Source organism: Rousettus aegyptiacus, unplaced genomic scaffold (genome assembly GCF_014176215.1).
Source record: "Rousettus aegyptiacus isolate mRouAeg1 unplaced genomic scaffold, mRouAeg1.p scaffold_m13_p_5, whole genome shotgun sequence".
Classification (NCBI taxonomy): domain Eukaryota; kingdom Metazoa; phylum Chordata; class Mammalia; order Chiroptera; family Pteropodidae; genus Rousettus; species Rousettus aegyptiacus.
In genome coordinates this window covers 25,698,306-25,713,691 of record NW_023416308.1, presented here as the reverse complement: position 1 = coordinate 25,713,691, position 15,386 = coordinate 25,698,306, and the positions used below count along the sequence as shown (strand labels likewise).

The 15,386-nt window shown below is 44.1% G+C and overlaps 1 protein-coding gene across 1 annotated transcript in view; it reads right to left on the bottom strand.

Moving 5' to 3' along the window:
• Positions 1 to 15,386, bottom strand: part of DCPS (decapping enzyme, scavenger) — a 34,301-nt gene that overhangs the window by 14,605 nt on the left and 4,310 nt on the right. The window lies entirely within an intron of this gene.

Sequence of the window (15,386 nt, the reverse complement as noted above, 5' to 3'; positions counted from 1 at the left end):
CAGAAAGGAGACAACCCCCACCCCACCTCTGATTCTCTGACAAAGCAAGCAAAAGGTTGATCCACTCCCACCAGGTGCCTCATGCCACTAAATTCATGAGCTGGGCCACACTTAGAATCTGGAAAACTCACCACCCAGAGCCCTTCTCCCTCTATTTTCTAGGCACAGGAATGAAAGATTTCTGACTCTTCTCACATATCATATTTCTGGGTATGTGGGTTTCTGGACCCAAAGCTAAAAATCTGGTTTAAAGGCAAGTAGCCCCCTTAATGCAAAGCAGTGCAGAATAGTACAGTGGTTAAAGGCAAGGACTCTGGAGCCCAACTGTCTAAGTTCAAGTCCTGGCTCTGTCTGCCCCTTCCTCAGGACCCAGGCCCCTGTCCAGTTATTTAACCTCCCATGTCCCAACTTCACCATCTGTCACCTGAGGATAATAGCTCCTATTTCATAGGGTTGGGAGGATTAAGCAAGTTAATACCTGTGAAGAACTTAGAACAATGCCTAACATAGTAAATATATGTAAAAGTGCTGACTATTTTTAATCCAGAGTTTCTCAACTTTGATACCACCAGCATTTGGGCCTAGATAATTCTTTATTGTAGGGGTTGTCCTGTGCATTGCAGGATGTTTACTTTAACAGCATCTTAGGCTTCTATGAGGATGCTAAAAGCCCTCCTTCCAGTTGTGATGACCAAAACTGTCTCCAGACATTGCCAAATTTCCCCCGGGGGATAAAACTGCCCACAGTTGAAAACCACTGTTTTCACCAAAAGGAAGTTGTGTAGTTTTCCTAAACAGACACTAAGGTCCTGGTCTGACACCTCCTATTTTTGGTTAAATCCTTTTCTCTGTTTTTTACAACATCTGCTACAACTGTTATCATTACTCTTAACATTTCTATATAGTGCTTCAACGTAGATCTTAAAGATAGGAAAGGAAAATAGTGTTTTAAAATCAGTTGGGATGTTTCTCAAAAAACCCATGACTTCCTTGACTCCTTTAGCTTTAGCTGTGCTTACCTGAGGAAACTGAGAGAGAAGCCCTGTAGGCACATTTAACATCCAGCAAATTCTCGCACTTGCCTCCACACCTCGAGATGCAGCTAAGACCCACCAACCTATGCTTCGTATTTGGTCTAAGGAAGTTGGTGATTTTAATCTCCATTTTATAGGTGAATAAGAAGTGCTGACTGTAATTCGAGACTTAACCAAAGTCAGGCTGTGAGGTATGGCAGAGGCAAACTGGAAGTTGTCTTCTCACCCTGAAACTGGTGCTCTTTCAACACCCCCTAAAGCCCAATATTGTCTTCCAACAGCCCAGGGGAGACATCCACAGGTGCTATACCAAGCACATGACCTTTGATCCATCAGTTCTGGCAGGCAAAACAGTACAGCACAAAGACATGGGACCCAAGCTGACATGTGATTCTCCTCTTACTGGCTGTGTGCCGTTAGGCATGTTATTTAACCTCTCAAGTCTCAGTTTCCTTATTTGTTAAAGGGTGGTCATAAAATCTGCCCCACAGAATTGTTAACATTCAACAGCACATGTCATCTGGACCCCTGGAGATGCTAAATTAATATCACCCCACATGTAGAAAATCTCTGGGTTGGACCCTGAAAGAGAAACAGGAGCAAAAGTAGTTCCTCACTTCTCATTTCTGCCACTCTCGTAACAGCCCAGGGTCACAGGCCAGAGGTCAAGCACCCCAAAATCTCAATAGGCAGGGGACTGCCTGAAATAGGTCGAATGGCACTGCCGTGGTCCTGGCAGTGAACTCTAGGAGAAACTCATGCTATCTGCGGTGCAGCTTGGTAGAGAAGAACAGAGATTCTGGCAGCAATCAGCCTGGGTTCAAATCCTGGCTCTGCGCTTAGAAGCTGTGTAGCCAACCTTAGGTTGTTGTGAAGAGTTAATGAGCAGGAGATGGGAAGCATTTAGAAAGTGACCCCCACACCACTGACATACCAAAAAGTGCTCCTCAAATGCCCTGCTCTCATTCTTATTATTCAAGTTGCCTGGGCTGGGCCATGGGGAGAAAAACCATGAGAAATGGCAATCCCTCAGCATTGGGGGAGATGGGCTGGGGACAAAGGCAGAACTGATGTTGGAAAACAGCCTAGCCCTGTTGGCAATGGACACACAATCCTGGGCTCATAGCCTAGGGTTCCCTGGCTGCTCCAGATCAGAAAGCTGTGAGGCCTCCAAGCATGTCCCTGACTGCCAAAACTTGTCAAAGTCCGCCCCAGCCACCCAGAGTGCTGGGGAAACAGGCACCTCACTGGAACACCCCCTTCTGCCTTCTCCCCAGCAGCAGGGAATAAATAAAGACATTTTCCTGCCTTGATGCAGAAACCCCACTGCCACACTCAATTCAGCCAATGAGTCCTGGGGCCAGCCTCTGGCGCACCACCACCAGAAGCCCAGTCCTGACACGCTGGTGTCAGGGATGGGCCTGGCTGGGTTCTGTGTCCACCTGTGGGACTGATCCCCTCAAAACTGGGCTGTCTACTGGCTCCCTATCATGGCCAACATGGCCCTCAATCACTGTGCCCAGACCTCTCCCCAACCTCATTTATTGCTGTTCTCCCCCTCAATGTCTCTGCTCCAGCCACAATGACCTCCTTACATTTCTACAAACTCACATCAAGCATGTGACCAATTCTAGGCCTCTTCACTAGCTGCTCCCACTTGAGACATGGATGCCCCCTTGTGATACTGAGGTCTCTACCCAAAGGTCAGCTCCTCAGAGCTCTCAGACAATCCTGGCTACAGAAGTACCCCTCCTCACTTCATTACTCTTTGTCTCTTTCACTCATTACTACTTGACAAGAGAGTACAGACTTACCCTCTGATTCCCCCACTAGAATGCACCTTCCAGGAGGACAAGGACTTTATTTTGTCTAACTTTTTAAATTTTTTAATCATTTCATTCCCAGCACCAGAAAAGCACCTGACATACGGTAAGCACTCAACACTTGCTGAACAAATGAATAAATGAATCCGGCCTTTCAGACTTTAAACCCAGGAAGAACATTTTTGTTCCAAATGGAATAACACCTCTCTGATACAAATTGATGTGTTTCCCAGTGCTAAGTTTCTCGTTGGCAGCCAAAAGAGAACTCTGGTATATACCTAATGCCAATCAAGGTGTTGACCTGCAACTGAACTTCACAAGTTTGGTTGAGAGTTAATGCACAATAAATGTCAAACCACCAGGTGGAAATACATTAAGAACAGGATATCAACGCACAGTCTAAAAATACCTCCCCACGGACTACTTACTAATTACAAAGAGAAAATATCAAGTGATCAGCGTTAATATCACTCCTAATGGGACAACTGACACCCATGTGCCGTGGTGTTCTGGCCAAAAATGCACAACCTGAATCTAATCATGGGGAAATATCGGTAAACCCAAATCATGAGACATTCTACAAACAAGTGGCTTTACGACTCTTCAAAAGTATCAAAGTTAGGAAAAAGAGAGGGTCAGCTCTGGATAAGAGGACACTAGAAACTGGACTGGACCCTGGATGGGGCAGAGGAGTCCTGCTTCAAAGATAATATTGTAACAATTGGTAAAATTTAATGACAGTCTATATGTTACATAATAGTTTTGTACAAGTGTGAAATTTCCTAAAATTGGTCATTCTATCCTGATTGCTGGGAGACAGACACTGAAATGCTTAGCAATGAAGGGTTATCTTGTCTGCAACTTACTTTTCAAATAATAATAATAATAGTAGTAGTAATAATAATTAATAATAATAAACTATTATATGTAAACACGGCACAAGAAAAAGCAAAAGTGGCAAAATGTTAACAAAAGGTGAAGAGCTTTTTTTCCCATTTTCCACCTCTGTATCTTCTTGCTCTACTTTTAAGGAAGCTTTTTCAACTTCATCTAACCTCTCATTGAATTTTATTTCTGCTATATTCTGAATTTCCAAGAGCTTCTTTTAAAAGTTCCTTATTGATAGTATCTTATTTTTGTGCATTCAATATATAATTTCTATGAAATTAATGGTAGTTTCGGAAAATTTCTTATCCCTGCGTAATTTGTTTCCTCCAAGTTTCTTTTCCTTTCTTCCTTCTTCTTGTCCTTTCTTTTTCAACTTAGGCTTTACTCAAAAGTCTAGTCGTCCTTGCTTGTCCATCACTCACATTGAAGAGGAGAGCACTAAAGAGCTGCTGAGCAGCTCCGCGGACTTAGGTGAGTTCATCTGGAGATTTATTTTAGGATGATCAGGCTATTTCTTTGCATGACAGAACTCCTATGAGTTTGTCTTTTCTTTTGAGCTAGTCAAGTTAGCCATAGACAACTCTTCCAACTTCATACATGGAGGTACATGAGCCTGGCTGACAGCATTCTAAGTGATGAAGAGAAGTAGCTGGGGGAAGGGCATGGAGATACCTCAACATTCAATATGTAAACCTCCACTTACCTACCCTACATTTCAGTACCGCAACACCACCTCAACTGTGCCTAGAACCTCTAGACACTGTTTTAACCTCTTCAGAATCTAATCTCTGGAAGAAGTTACCAGTTATGTGAAGTAAGAAAAGCGAGTTAAGGGACTGCTGCCCAGATTTCCCCTCTGCAAGCTCAGGTTCGGTCTCTCAGATCTGCCAGGTCAGTTATTCCTCCTCCTTTCACTGTAGGTTCGTCTCTTCTCCCGCCCTCTGGTGTTTATGGATTAATTTTTAATTTAATGTCATTCTTCGTGAGGATCCTAAAGGAACTTGTCCTTTTAGCCAGAAGCCCAAGTCCTTGTCCTTCTGTCTCTCTTATAATGCTTTATATTTCTTTTTAGCTGTTTACTGCTATCTAACCTATTTGTTACTTATGGTCCATCTCCTCCAACTGGATGTAAGCTCCTTGAGAGCAGAGACTTTATTTTGTGCATTGTGTGTGCAGTGCCTAAAACAGAACCTGACACATACAAGGCCCTAATGATACAGTTATAGAACAGAATATATATTATACTATTTTATTTTTAAGTGTGCATGCACAGCTAGCTACACACATATCAAACACAGCAAAACTGAAATTTGAGACATATTCTAAGATGTCAAGAGATTATCTCTGGGTGGTAAAGTTATATGTACTGTAATTTTAAATTAGTTTTGGGGGGTATATACTACATTTTCTGAAACAAATACAGGTCACTTATGTAACAAATACAGTAACAACAGAAAAATAAGTCACCCCTTAAAACTGAGTCCCAGAGAAGTTAAGTAATCTGCCCAAGGTCATAGAGTGGCTTGAGTTGAGATCTGAACCCAAGCAGTCTAGCTCCTCAATGCAATATTGTTTTCTCGAGACTACAGGGCCATCATCTTCTTTTAGGCCTTTCTCTCAGACAGCTATGCTGCAGCCATGTTCTCTGAAAAGCAGCCCTCTCAGATAGGAGAAACATAATGAGTCCCAACCCCTCCAGAGACACATAAACTGCTGTCAGCAAAACCAAAGGGCATAATGAGGTGCCAGGGCGACTGGGGCTGCAGACTGGGAGGTCTGGGAGTATGTCTGAACGTGCAGAGACCAACAACAGTGATGCCCCAATGCTTGCTGCAATGCAGCCTGGAAAGTGCAAGGCAGGAGAAGCCCACTCCCTCAGCTCTGGAGGGCTGTCTGAGGAGCAGTGTCACTGGGGTGTACTGCCACCAAATGCTGGGCTAGAACAGGCTCTGGTGAGGAGCACAGAGGGACTGAAGGTGACCCTGCCCACGACAGAGAAAAACAGCTCTTTCAAATTACTCCCGTCCCTCCACCAATATGACAGTGCTGGATGGTGAGGAAGGAGGCCTGGGGTGGGGGTCCCAGAAGAGGGGCCTGTGGTGGTAGTGCAGCTCCTGTGAAGCCTGGGCCGCAGCTCTGTATCTGCAGGGATGTTCTGGCAGCAGGATGGTCACACAATTCATCCCAGATGAACAGCGGCCCTGTACACACATATTTCTTCTCTCTGTAGTTCAGACAAGCAAGCTGATGTGCCCTGCTAGAAAAGCTCTGTCCTGCCCATCAAGACCCCGAAGGTCTTCTAAAAGGCCTTCTCCAATCAATAAAGCCACCTTCTGTCTGCTACCCGGACACAAAAGCTCAACTCCTTTCAGAGGTGGGAGGCAGAACTATGTAGAGGAAAGAGCAGCTGCCTCTCTTGCTCTCTGCCAAAGCTGGCTTAGCCAAATCCCCAGGAAAATGCTGTTGCACATGAAACAAGAAAATGCAAACCACAGACAGTCTGCTCTCCTTCCCATACACATGTTTAAACAAGACTGCTTTCCAGCCCTTCCTGATGGCTTCCACACGATGAGGTCATTTCCATGGCTCCGTCTGTGGCTTTTGCTCTCCCCTCACTATGATGAACCAGTTTCAACTTATTTGACCCAGATGTGCAGGCCCAGGAGAGCAGGGAAGGAGCAACAGCAAAACATGATCTGAGTGTGAAGCCTACCTCCATCTCCCCTCCACAAGAGCCAAGCAGACCAGCCACCCAGGTGACAGGCTACATGACCTAGACTGGGAAGGCTCTCCACCGAAGGGCTCCTAGAGGAGGGCTGGTGGAGGGGTCTCCCGGAACTGCCTTTCCTTTCCTCCTCTTGGGCCTCTCCTCTAGCTAGATAACAGTCTCCTCCATCCTGGCCTCTGATGACCAGAGAGAACAGGCCAGAGGCTGGAGAGGAGGCCATGCTCCAGTCACAGGCCGAGGTGGGGTATTCCCTGTCCTCCACTGCAGGGATACTGGGAGAACTCAAGGTCTGAAGAGACTGCCAGATTGAGGATAAACAGGGCTGAGGGGTGTGGTCAGGATCCTACAGGAAGCCTCAACCAATTCACAGCAAACCTCAAACCTCTAATTACCTGTCTCACCGGAAGCACAGAGATGCTCTTAGAGACAGAGGAGAGGCAGATGCTGATTTTAGCAAGACCCCGGATCTGAGAGCCTCCTTAACCCCTCTCCTCAATCCTCTGAGGCCCAAGAGAGAAAGGAGGGGGTATGACAGGGTCTGAAAGACCCACGAGAAAATATGGTAACTCTGAATACAGCCCTGGGGGAGACTGGGGTAGTCTTTGGTTATATCATATAGAAAGTGGTTCTTTAGGAACAAGAAATGCCACTATAGGGTAGCTAAGGAGCTTAAGGCACTCCAAAAATTCCATTGGAACAGAGGGCTGGTATCTGAGATAACGGAGCTGCTGAGTGGCAGTCCTGGCCTTAGAACTCTAAGACCTCCACTTTCCTACATGCAGGAAGAAACTATTCTGGGGTTGAGCAGACCAGACTATAAGAGCTATTAGACTGAATACTCAGAAATTCAAAAATTTAGCCTTTCTCAACTTCCTGTCTGAAGGTGTTTCCTAAATTCACTCTGAAAGGAGCACAGGTACGTTTTAGTGCAACTTCAACAGACACTGCCATATTGTGTGGGGACAGGAAGGAAGAAGGCCAAAGGCACAGGATACCTCCTCTACGGAGAGGAGCCCAGGACTACCGGAATCCTAGATTATCGCTCACTAAGAAGTATGGATCAGGAGTGGACAATCAAACAGGCTGACAGCCATAGCTGGAGCCAAGCAGTGGAGTGGAACCAGCTATTCTGTGGGTAATCTGCCTTTGCCCATTGGTCCTGAGTAAGCTGACTTTTCTGCTGACTTAGGCCTTAAGATTGCCACAGAGTCTTGGGAACTTGCCCCATCTGAGAGAGGAACAGAATACTAGGCTTGTGGTGGTAGCTCCAACTCAATTACGCAGAAGCTATTCACTTCTAAATCGGCTCTGAATGCCATGGCCTCTCCCAGCCTCGCAGAAGCCATGGGTCTAAAGAAAGAATTAAACAGGAGGCCTCTTCTGTTCATGAGGACATGGAGGAAGCAGCATTCAAGGGCTCTGAGGTGAGGTGGCAAGGAAAAGAGAGCAAGGGCCAGTCAGAGTCAAGAAAAAGGTAGAGCCCAGATTCTGGGTCAAAAATTTTACTCATGTGGTAGGAACCTTTCTATCTTGAAATTTCTGCTTGTTCTTATTCCACTGCCCTTCCAAGCCCTTGCTCACTTGTGTGTCAGGAGCTCTAAAGTGCCCAGGGCAAAAAGTAGACAGAAACCTGCCATCTTTAGGTGGCCTCAATTGATGAAACCAAAAGAGTAAGGAGAGACTCTTATAGGCTCACTCACCTTTTTCCTGTCTCATTAACAAAGTCCAGCTAATGCCAGGTGCCTACTCCACAGCTCTATGCACACTGTTGCCGTCACAGGAACACCTTTTCTAAAGCCTGCCCTCTCATTACCAAGTCCAGCCCATCGCAGGAGGCCACCATGTCTCCAGGTGTAGGATTAGCCACCTCTGCACACTTCGACCCACCAGTTCCCAGTGTGTACCCCTCCATGGTGCCATGCTCTTCATTAGCATGTCAAAGGTGTGTCTCTGTAGTTTGGTGTAAACCACCAGAGTCTGGGGTCCATGTGTCTTGGGAGTATATAGTACTTGTTGATGAACTGACAAGCTCTGTACAATGAGGGTCATTCAGACTGTGAAGTAAGGAAGGCCCCAATATAGGCTAATCTTTTGATCTGCTTCTATCTATCCAAGTGTCAAATGAAAATATTCTCCAATATTTCCAATCCTTTCCATTGAGGTAAACAATAGTTAGGTGTTCATTATTCTAGTTTATTCTTGAATGAGTCTGCATATGTATGAACATATCTACATAAAAGTCTTTTTAAGCACAAGTGGGATGATTCTTTAGGGGTTATCTGTGACCTCCCAAATCTCCTAAGACAGGTCATATAGATCTTCTTCTTCCTTTGTAATAAATGTGTAGTAGCCTTGGTAACTGCCTTCCCACCCTCTGTTGCCAACAGGGGTCACTAAGGTTGTTTTTGTTTTTATAGTTTCCTTATCACAAATGATGCTACAATGACCATTCTTGCACCTCTTTGTGCATGTGTATGAGCAACTGTTTCAGTCAGACATCTGGAAGTAGAAATGTTAGGTCAAAAGAACACAGCTTTTAGAGTTTGTGGATCTGGCCATGTCCAATGTACACCTGATCCACTGTGCATGAGCACCTGAAAGAAACTGAGCTATCTGTCTGTCTCAGCTCACTAACACGAGCTCTATTTGGGTGTGGCCTCAATGGGGTAAATTCTCTATGGACTAAGCTACCTACACCTACAGAGCCCCCACCCAGCATACCAGACATACATGGAAGGCCCCCAATCCTACTTAATGGTGGCTCTCAGATCATTTCAAAAACCCATTGCAATAGCAGTAATAAAGAACAAAAGGGAACAAACCCGTAACAGTGACGGGAACAAGAGTGGGGAGGCAGCGGAAAAAGAGAGATTGCAATTCATTCCCAGCAGTCAGAAAGTGAACGGCGGCATGTGAATGGAGGAGACAACACTGAAAGAAACTGCAGCCCAGAGCAGACGACGGGCTACATGAAGGTGACTGCCAGCCTTGCTGTGGGAGCCCAAGGGAGTATCTGGGTTCTGAATAAGCAGGTACAGAGGGTAGAAAGGGAAGTGAAGCTAGAAATTAGGATCAACTAAAGGGTTGTCTAGAGAATAGCGGTATCAATTGGCTTGATCCACCACTAAACCCTCACCCCAGGGAGGGCTGTCCTCCAAATATATGAAATGATGGACCAGAGCAGGGGCGGGAAAACTCTTCCGTAAAAGTTTAATAGTAAATATTTTAGGTGTTGTAGGCCATAAACAGTCTGTTTTTCACATTCTTAGTTTTTTTTAAAAACAACCCTTTATGGACTAGAAAGCATGAGGGCTCCAGAGTGGGCATTGGTGCCTCCGGAGTGCCAGTCACACTGCACACTTAGGCAAGGCCAGCCAACCAAAAAGCCCCAACCCACACAACCCTGGTGCAGCTACGCATCCAGAAGATTGGTCTATTGTGGAAACAGACTTAGCCATGGAGAGCGGACAAAACCCACATCAGATCACTAGATTATCAGGCTGGTTCTTGTAAATACAAATGAGCTAACATTCACCAGACATTTAGGGAAAACCAGCAGCCTGAAAAAGAATGACTGAAATAAACATCCAGAACCAGAGCCCAGAGGAAATGAGATCAAGGGTCAGGAGATAATTTTTAAAACAATTTTTAAAACATTTCTAATTAGCGTGTCAGAGAAAGTAAACCCAATTTGGCCTCTGTAGAGCAAGAAGCTATGGAAATGATATAATCAGAACCAGAGGAAAGAAAATAAAAAAATATGATTGCCAAATTAAAGCCTTCATTACAAGGTCTGGAAGACAAAGTTAAGACAATCTACCAGACTGTAGAACAAAAGATATAGATACAGAAAGTGAGAACAGAAGAAGTATACAGGATCAACTTAGGAAGTCTAACAAATAATAGGATTTCTAGTAAGAGGGAAAAAAGGAAACAAAAGAAAATTATCAAAGAAAGGGAATTATCAAAGAAATAATAGAAAAAAATGTACAGAACAGAAGAATGACATAAGGTTTTAAATCGAAAGAGTCCAAAAGTACCCAGCACAATGAAAAAACATCCAACCCAGACACCTTACAAAATTTCAGTATACCACAGAGAGAATGTACTATAAGCTTCCCCAAAAAAAAGGAAATAAAAAAGAACAAAACAAAAAAACCAAGTTGGCTATAAAGAAATAAGAATCAACCTAGCATCAGCAATGATGGATGCCTAAAGTCAATAGATCAATGCCTTTAATGTTTTGAATGAAAATAAATTTAAATTGTATATTCAGTCAAAGCATCAATCAAAAGTGAGAGGAAATTAAAGGATTTAAGTTACGTCTCATGTGTTCTTTCTAAAAAGTACTTAACGAATGTACTTCAGCTAAACAAGAGAGTAAACAAGGATGAAAAAGACAGTGAATCTGGAAAGCAGTGGATCTCACCCCAGATAGCTGGGAAGGAAGTCTCAGGTGAAGAGTATGCCTAAAGAATCAGCTGTCCAGATTAGAGTAGCAGGAGACAGCATTCTGAAAACAATGTTTCAAGGGAGGGAAGAAAAAAGAAGATATCATGTTATCATGTAACGAATTACCCAACTAAGTGGCTGGATAATTTCAAAAACATAGTAAAGGTGCAGTATTCTTTTAACAACAATTTTTTTTTTAAGAGGCAACTAGAAACTTTGTGAAAGCAAAAGTGGATAAAATGATGATTCAAGTATGAAACAAACTAAACAGCAGCATGATTTGGAGGAACTCCTGTAACGCAAGGAAAAAATTCATTTGACCTGGACATCAGATTCCTTCTCCAAGTGGCATGGAGTTACACACTAGGAAGGTGGACAAGGAACCTCTGCTTAAGGGTGAGGCACACATCAATATGGCCACAGTAATGTGTACTTTGCCAACTCAGAGTCACCTTACAGACACAGCATAGAATACTTCATTACAGCTATGCAACAGTGTGAGATACAAGTAGAGCTGACAGATAAGTTGAGAGACAGCAAAGAATAGAAGAGTTGGTGGGAAGGAGGCACTGAGATTTTCACCCGACAGAGTGATAAAACCTAAAGCAGATTTCAGTATATTTAGGACTCAATTAAAAAAAAAAAAAAACTCTAATAATAATCATAATATAAACATCAAAAACTGGGAGGAGAGGGGAGGGAAGGTGAGAAAAGTACAAGCATACTTCAGAGATATTGCAGATTCGGTTCTAGAGCACTGCGATAAAGCGAGTATCACAATAAAACAAGTCTCACAAATTTTTTGGTTCCCCAGTGCATAGAAAAGTTATGTTTACACTGTACTGTAGTCTATAAGTGTGCTAAATAGCATTATGGTTTTTTTTTAAAAAAAGTTATACTTTAATTAAAAATACTGTATTGCTAAAAAGTGTGAACCATCATTTGAGCCTTCAGCAAGTTGTAGTCTTTTTCCTAGTGGAGGGTCTTACTTCAATTTGTAAAAATTCAGTTATCAGCAAAGGGCAATAAAGCGAAGTGCAATGAAACAAGGAACTGAGCTGAACCTTTCAACATCCACTGTAGGGACTTGATAATGTTAAAATCTGATAAATTAAGAAAGAGTTCCATAAGCATATTATTCAGTCTAGAGGAAACCACCAGAGCACTAATCCCAGAGATTTCTTGGTAGCAACTGCTTCTGGAAAGCAGGCTGGGGTGGGGCGGAGTGGTCCCAGAGCCTGTACCTGCCCATATAAGTAGCCCTCCAGCTACTTATTTGACCATGTGTAGGTGTGACTGATAAATGCTCTAGCCCAGAGACTCTTATTTGGTAGGTCCAGATTCTGTATTCATAAAAGCTCCGTAGTTCTGATGAATAGTTCTAGGTAAGAGCCACAGTACTAAAGAACCTCTAGGTTCCACTCGAACCTTAGAAATTATGATTTCATAGGACACCGAAGCCCTCTGAGGCAGGCCAGCTAGCTATTTGATTCCTCACTTTTCATTCAGAGAAATGGAGTCTCATGGCAATTCCGTGACTTGCCCTGATGTCGTGTGCTGGCTGCGCCTGGGGGAGTTTCTCATGTCAGATGATTGTGGCGCTCTTCAACACCTTCTCTAGCAGTGACCTGGCAAGGCTTTCCCTGTTGGTCATTATTCAGAGGACTCTTGGCCTTCGGCTCAGCTGCCATGGGAGGGCTGCTAAGGACACCCACAGGGATAGGGTGAGACACCTGTGTGAGTCTGTGCTGGAGCGAGGCCCGCAGAGCCTGGTACCAGGCCTTCTCATCCAGTTGCTGGAGGACTTCCTCACATTGCCCTGCCCTGTCCTCCAGGGCTGGCACCAGCCTGAAGTGCACTCCAGCACAGCAGGACTCCCTGTCCCCTGGAGAGAGAAGGATCAGGGCCCATCACTCCTCTGCCCCAGAGAAAAGGTGGTGGGGGAGGGGAACAAAAGTCTGCTAATGCCCAAAACCCAGAGGAAGGCGGCCTGAATCAAACACCTTTACTTTCAGCAACAGTGACTAGAAATCAAATTTGAGAATGAGGGAATAACCCTATAATTTAGTGGGGAAAGAATCCTAGTTCTTCTAAGGACCTGCCAATTTTTCTTAACTTTTAATAGGGAAATATATTGTACATATAAAACGGGTGTGTACATATACATATACATATGTATATAAATGTAAAACATGGTTTAAAGACCTAAAATAAGAAAAGACACACATGCAAGGAGCAGGCAGTCCAAGAAACATTACCAGGACTTCTGACGTTCTCTCTGTCCCATACCCACCATGGATAATTATGTTGCTGAATAAGATATTAATTGTGTCTTTTTTTGTCTTCCTAGCTTTATTATGTATGTAGCTAAGCAATATAGTTCTGTTTGTCTTTCAACTTTATCTGGAATCACACTGAGTGTACTTTGTATCTTGTTTTTCTTGTAGTTCAGTGCAAGAGAACCAGCCCAACGCAGGAAAACACCTAGCTTTATTTTTCTATTGTGAGTTGATATCCGGTTGTTTCTATGTTTGTCTATCAGGAACAAAACTACCAGGAAAAGTCTTATAGGAACAGCTTGTCTTTTAATATGCTCCTCTTCAACAAGTCCTCACTCTAAACTCAGGGGTACAGGTTTCACCTCGCCCAAGAGCACAGGAAGGTAAACTCTGACTATAACTGAAGTACTGGGAGTCCTCTGCAACCAAAAGATGATGTGGTTCTCAGGATCCCTCCACTTCTTGCCCTGCCTTCACTCACACAAACCACTTCTCCTCCTCTGAACCTGAGATTCCACACCGCTGCTCTACATCAGAAAACAATTGGCCCTTTTAGACACAGTCTGGACTTGAGTCACGCCTCTCTCCCTAGTATCTCCCCTACTTCTTCCCAGGTAAGAGGGAACAGAGAAATCAGTGAAAGGGCTCCATTGATAGGCCATGGGCATGAGAGCGTGAGAGCTGGAGCAACAGGAGGATGTGATCCAGGCTCTGCCCTGCCAGAAGCAGCACTAAGATGCCAGCCATCTGGCCCCTGGGTTCCCACATCTACCATATGGCTACAGGGGGAAGAAAGGTAACCTGCCCATGGTCAGAGCCAAACATTTTTCCATATGTTACATATATTGTTCCACTTAAGGCTCACATAATTTCAAAGGTGGAAAATAATAGAAAATGACTAACACTTATTGAATACACATTGTATGCCAGCTGCTGTGCTAAGTGCTTTACACACCTCTCAATGGGTCATGACAGTGGTGATGAAATTAATTTCAGAGGTTGAGACTGGCATTAAAAAAAAGGGAAACATGCAAGACTGTAATTAAGTTAGAAGACTAGTGTTCCACAAAGTAAGGGTAGGATTGTTTTGCAAACATTTTGTTTCCCTTATATCTATGTGTATTTATTCATAGGTACTGGGTCATAATGTAAAATGTATTTCTCACTGTGGACAGAGGCTAAAAAATTGTGTTATCTCATTATTTCATAACCAGCCTAAGGTATGTTCAGTTTCTAACCTAATTTTAACAAGAAAATAACTGAAGTTACTTCCCCAAATTCATCTGTGCCATACTCCACAGCCACCAACTGCCCCTCCAAGCTCCCAACAGAAAGCCTAACATCTAGCACACTACATAGCACGTAGTAGGCACTTCATCTTTGTTAAATGAATACAGAAACTTCCTAAGTCCTCAGAGTTAGTGAGTGGCAAAGCCAGGTTTCCAGTGCAGCTATGTCTGTCCTGAGGCTTGCTGTTGACCACTGCACTACACTAAAACTCAAACAGCACAACATTGCCTCAGTCCGCACCACTAGTGAGTGTTAGCACTGAGGCAGGACCTAAGCATTTCAAACTCTGATGTCCATGCTTTTTCATGTCCGTGGAATGGGGAGCAGCCTCTCATGGTCGGCTGAGATTTGGAGGGGATAAATAAGAAGACTACAAAACCTCCAGGCTAGAAGAAAAATTTGCCAATGACCAGAAAAATAGCAACAGAAATCAGGAGAACGGCTAGCTCAGAAATGGGTGGGGGTAGGGGTAGGAGGGTTCCCAGGAAGGAGGTCTGGAAACCAGCAGAAAAACTCAAGGAGCAACTGCGCAGAGGGCTCACAGGGCTAAAGCTGTAGGAAACCACACATTATGGCCCCTTCAGGCAGTGTTAAGACTTTGTGACTAAGATTGGAGATGCAGGGCTGAAAAGGCGCTGGCACAGGGGTCAAAAGAGCCGGCCACAGGAATACTTCATGGCAAATACGTTGGCAATGCTGCCACCTTGTGGCTGTGGAATGCTTGGGCTACAGGAAAAAATAAGTCGGTCAGCTTGTGGTTTTATTCTTTAGTAGGCATCTATTGAGCACCTAAATGGGTCTGGCTGCTGGTGACTGGAAATGGGTCTGACATGGCTCCAATTTTCCATGACCTCTGTTCCTTACATCCAGGCAGTGACCAAATCCTTTGAGT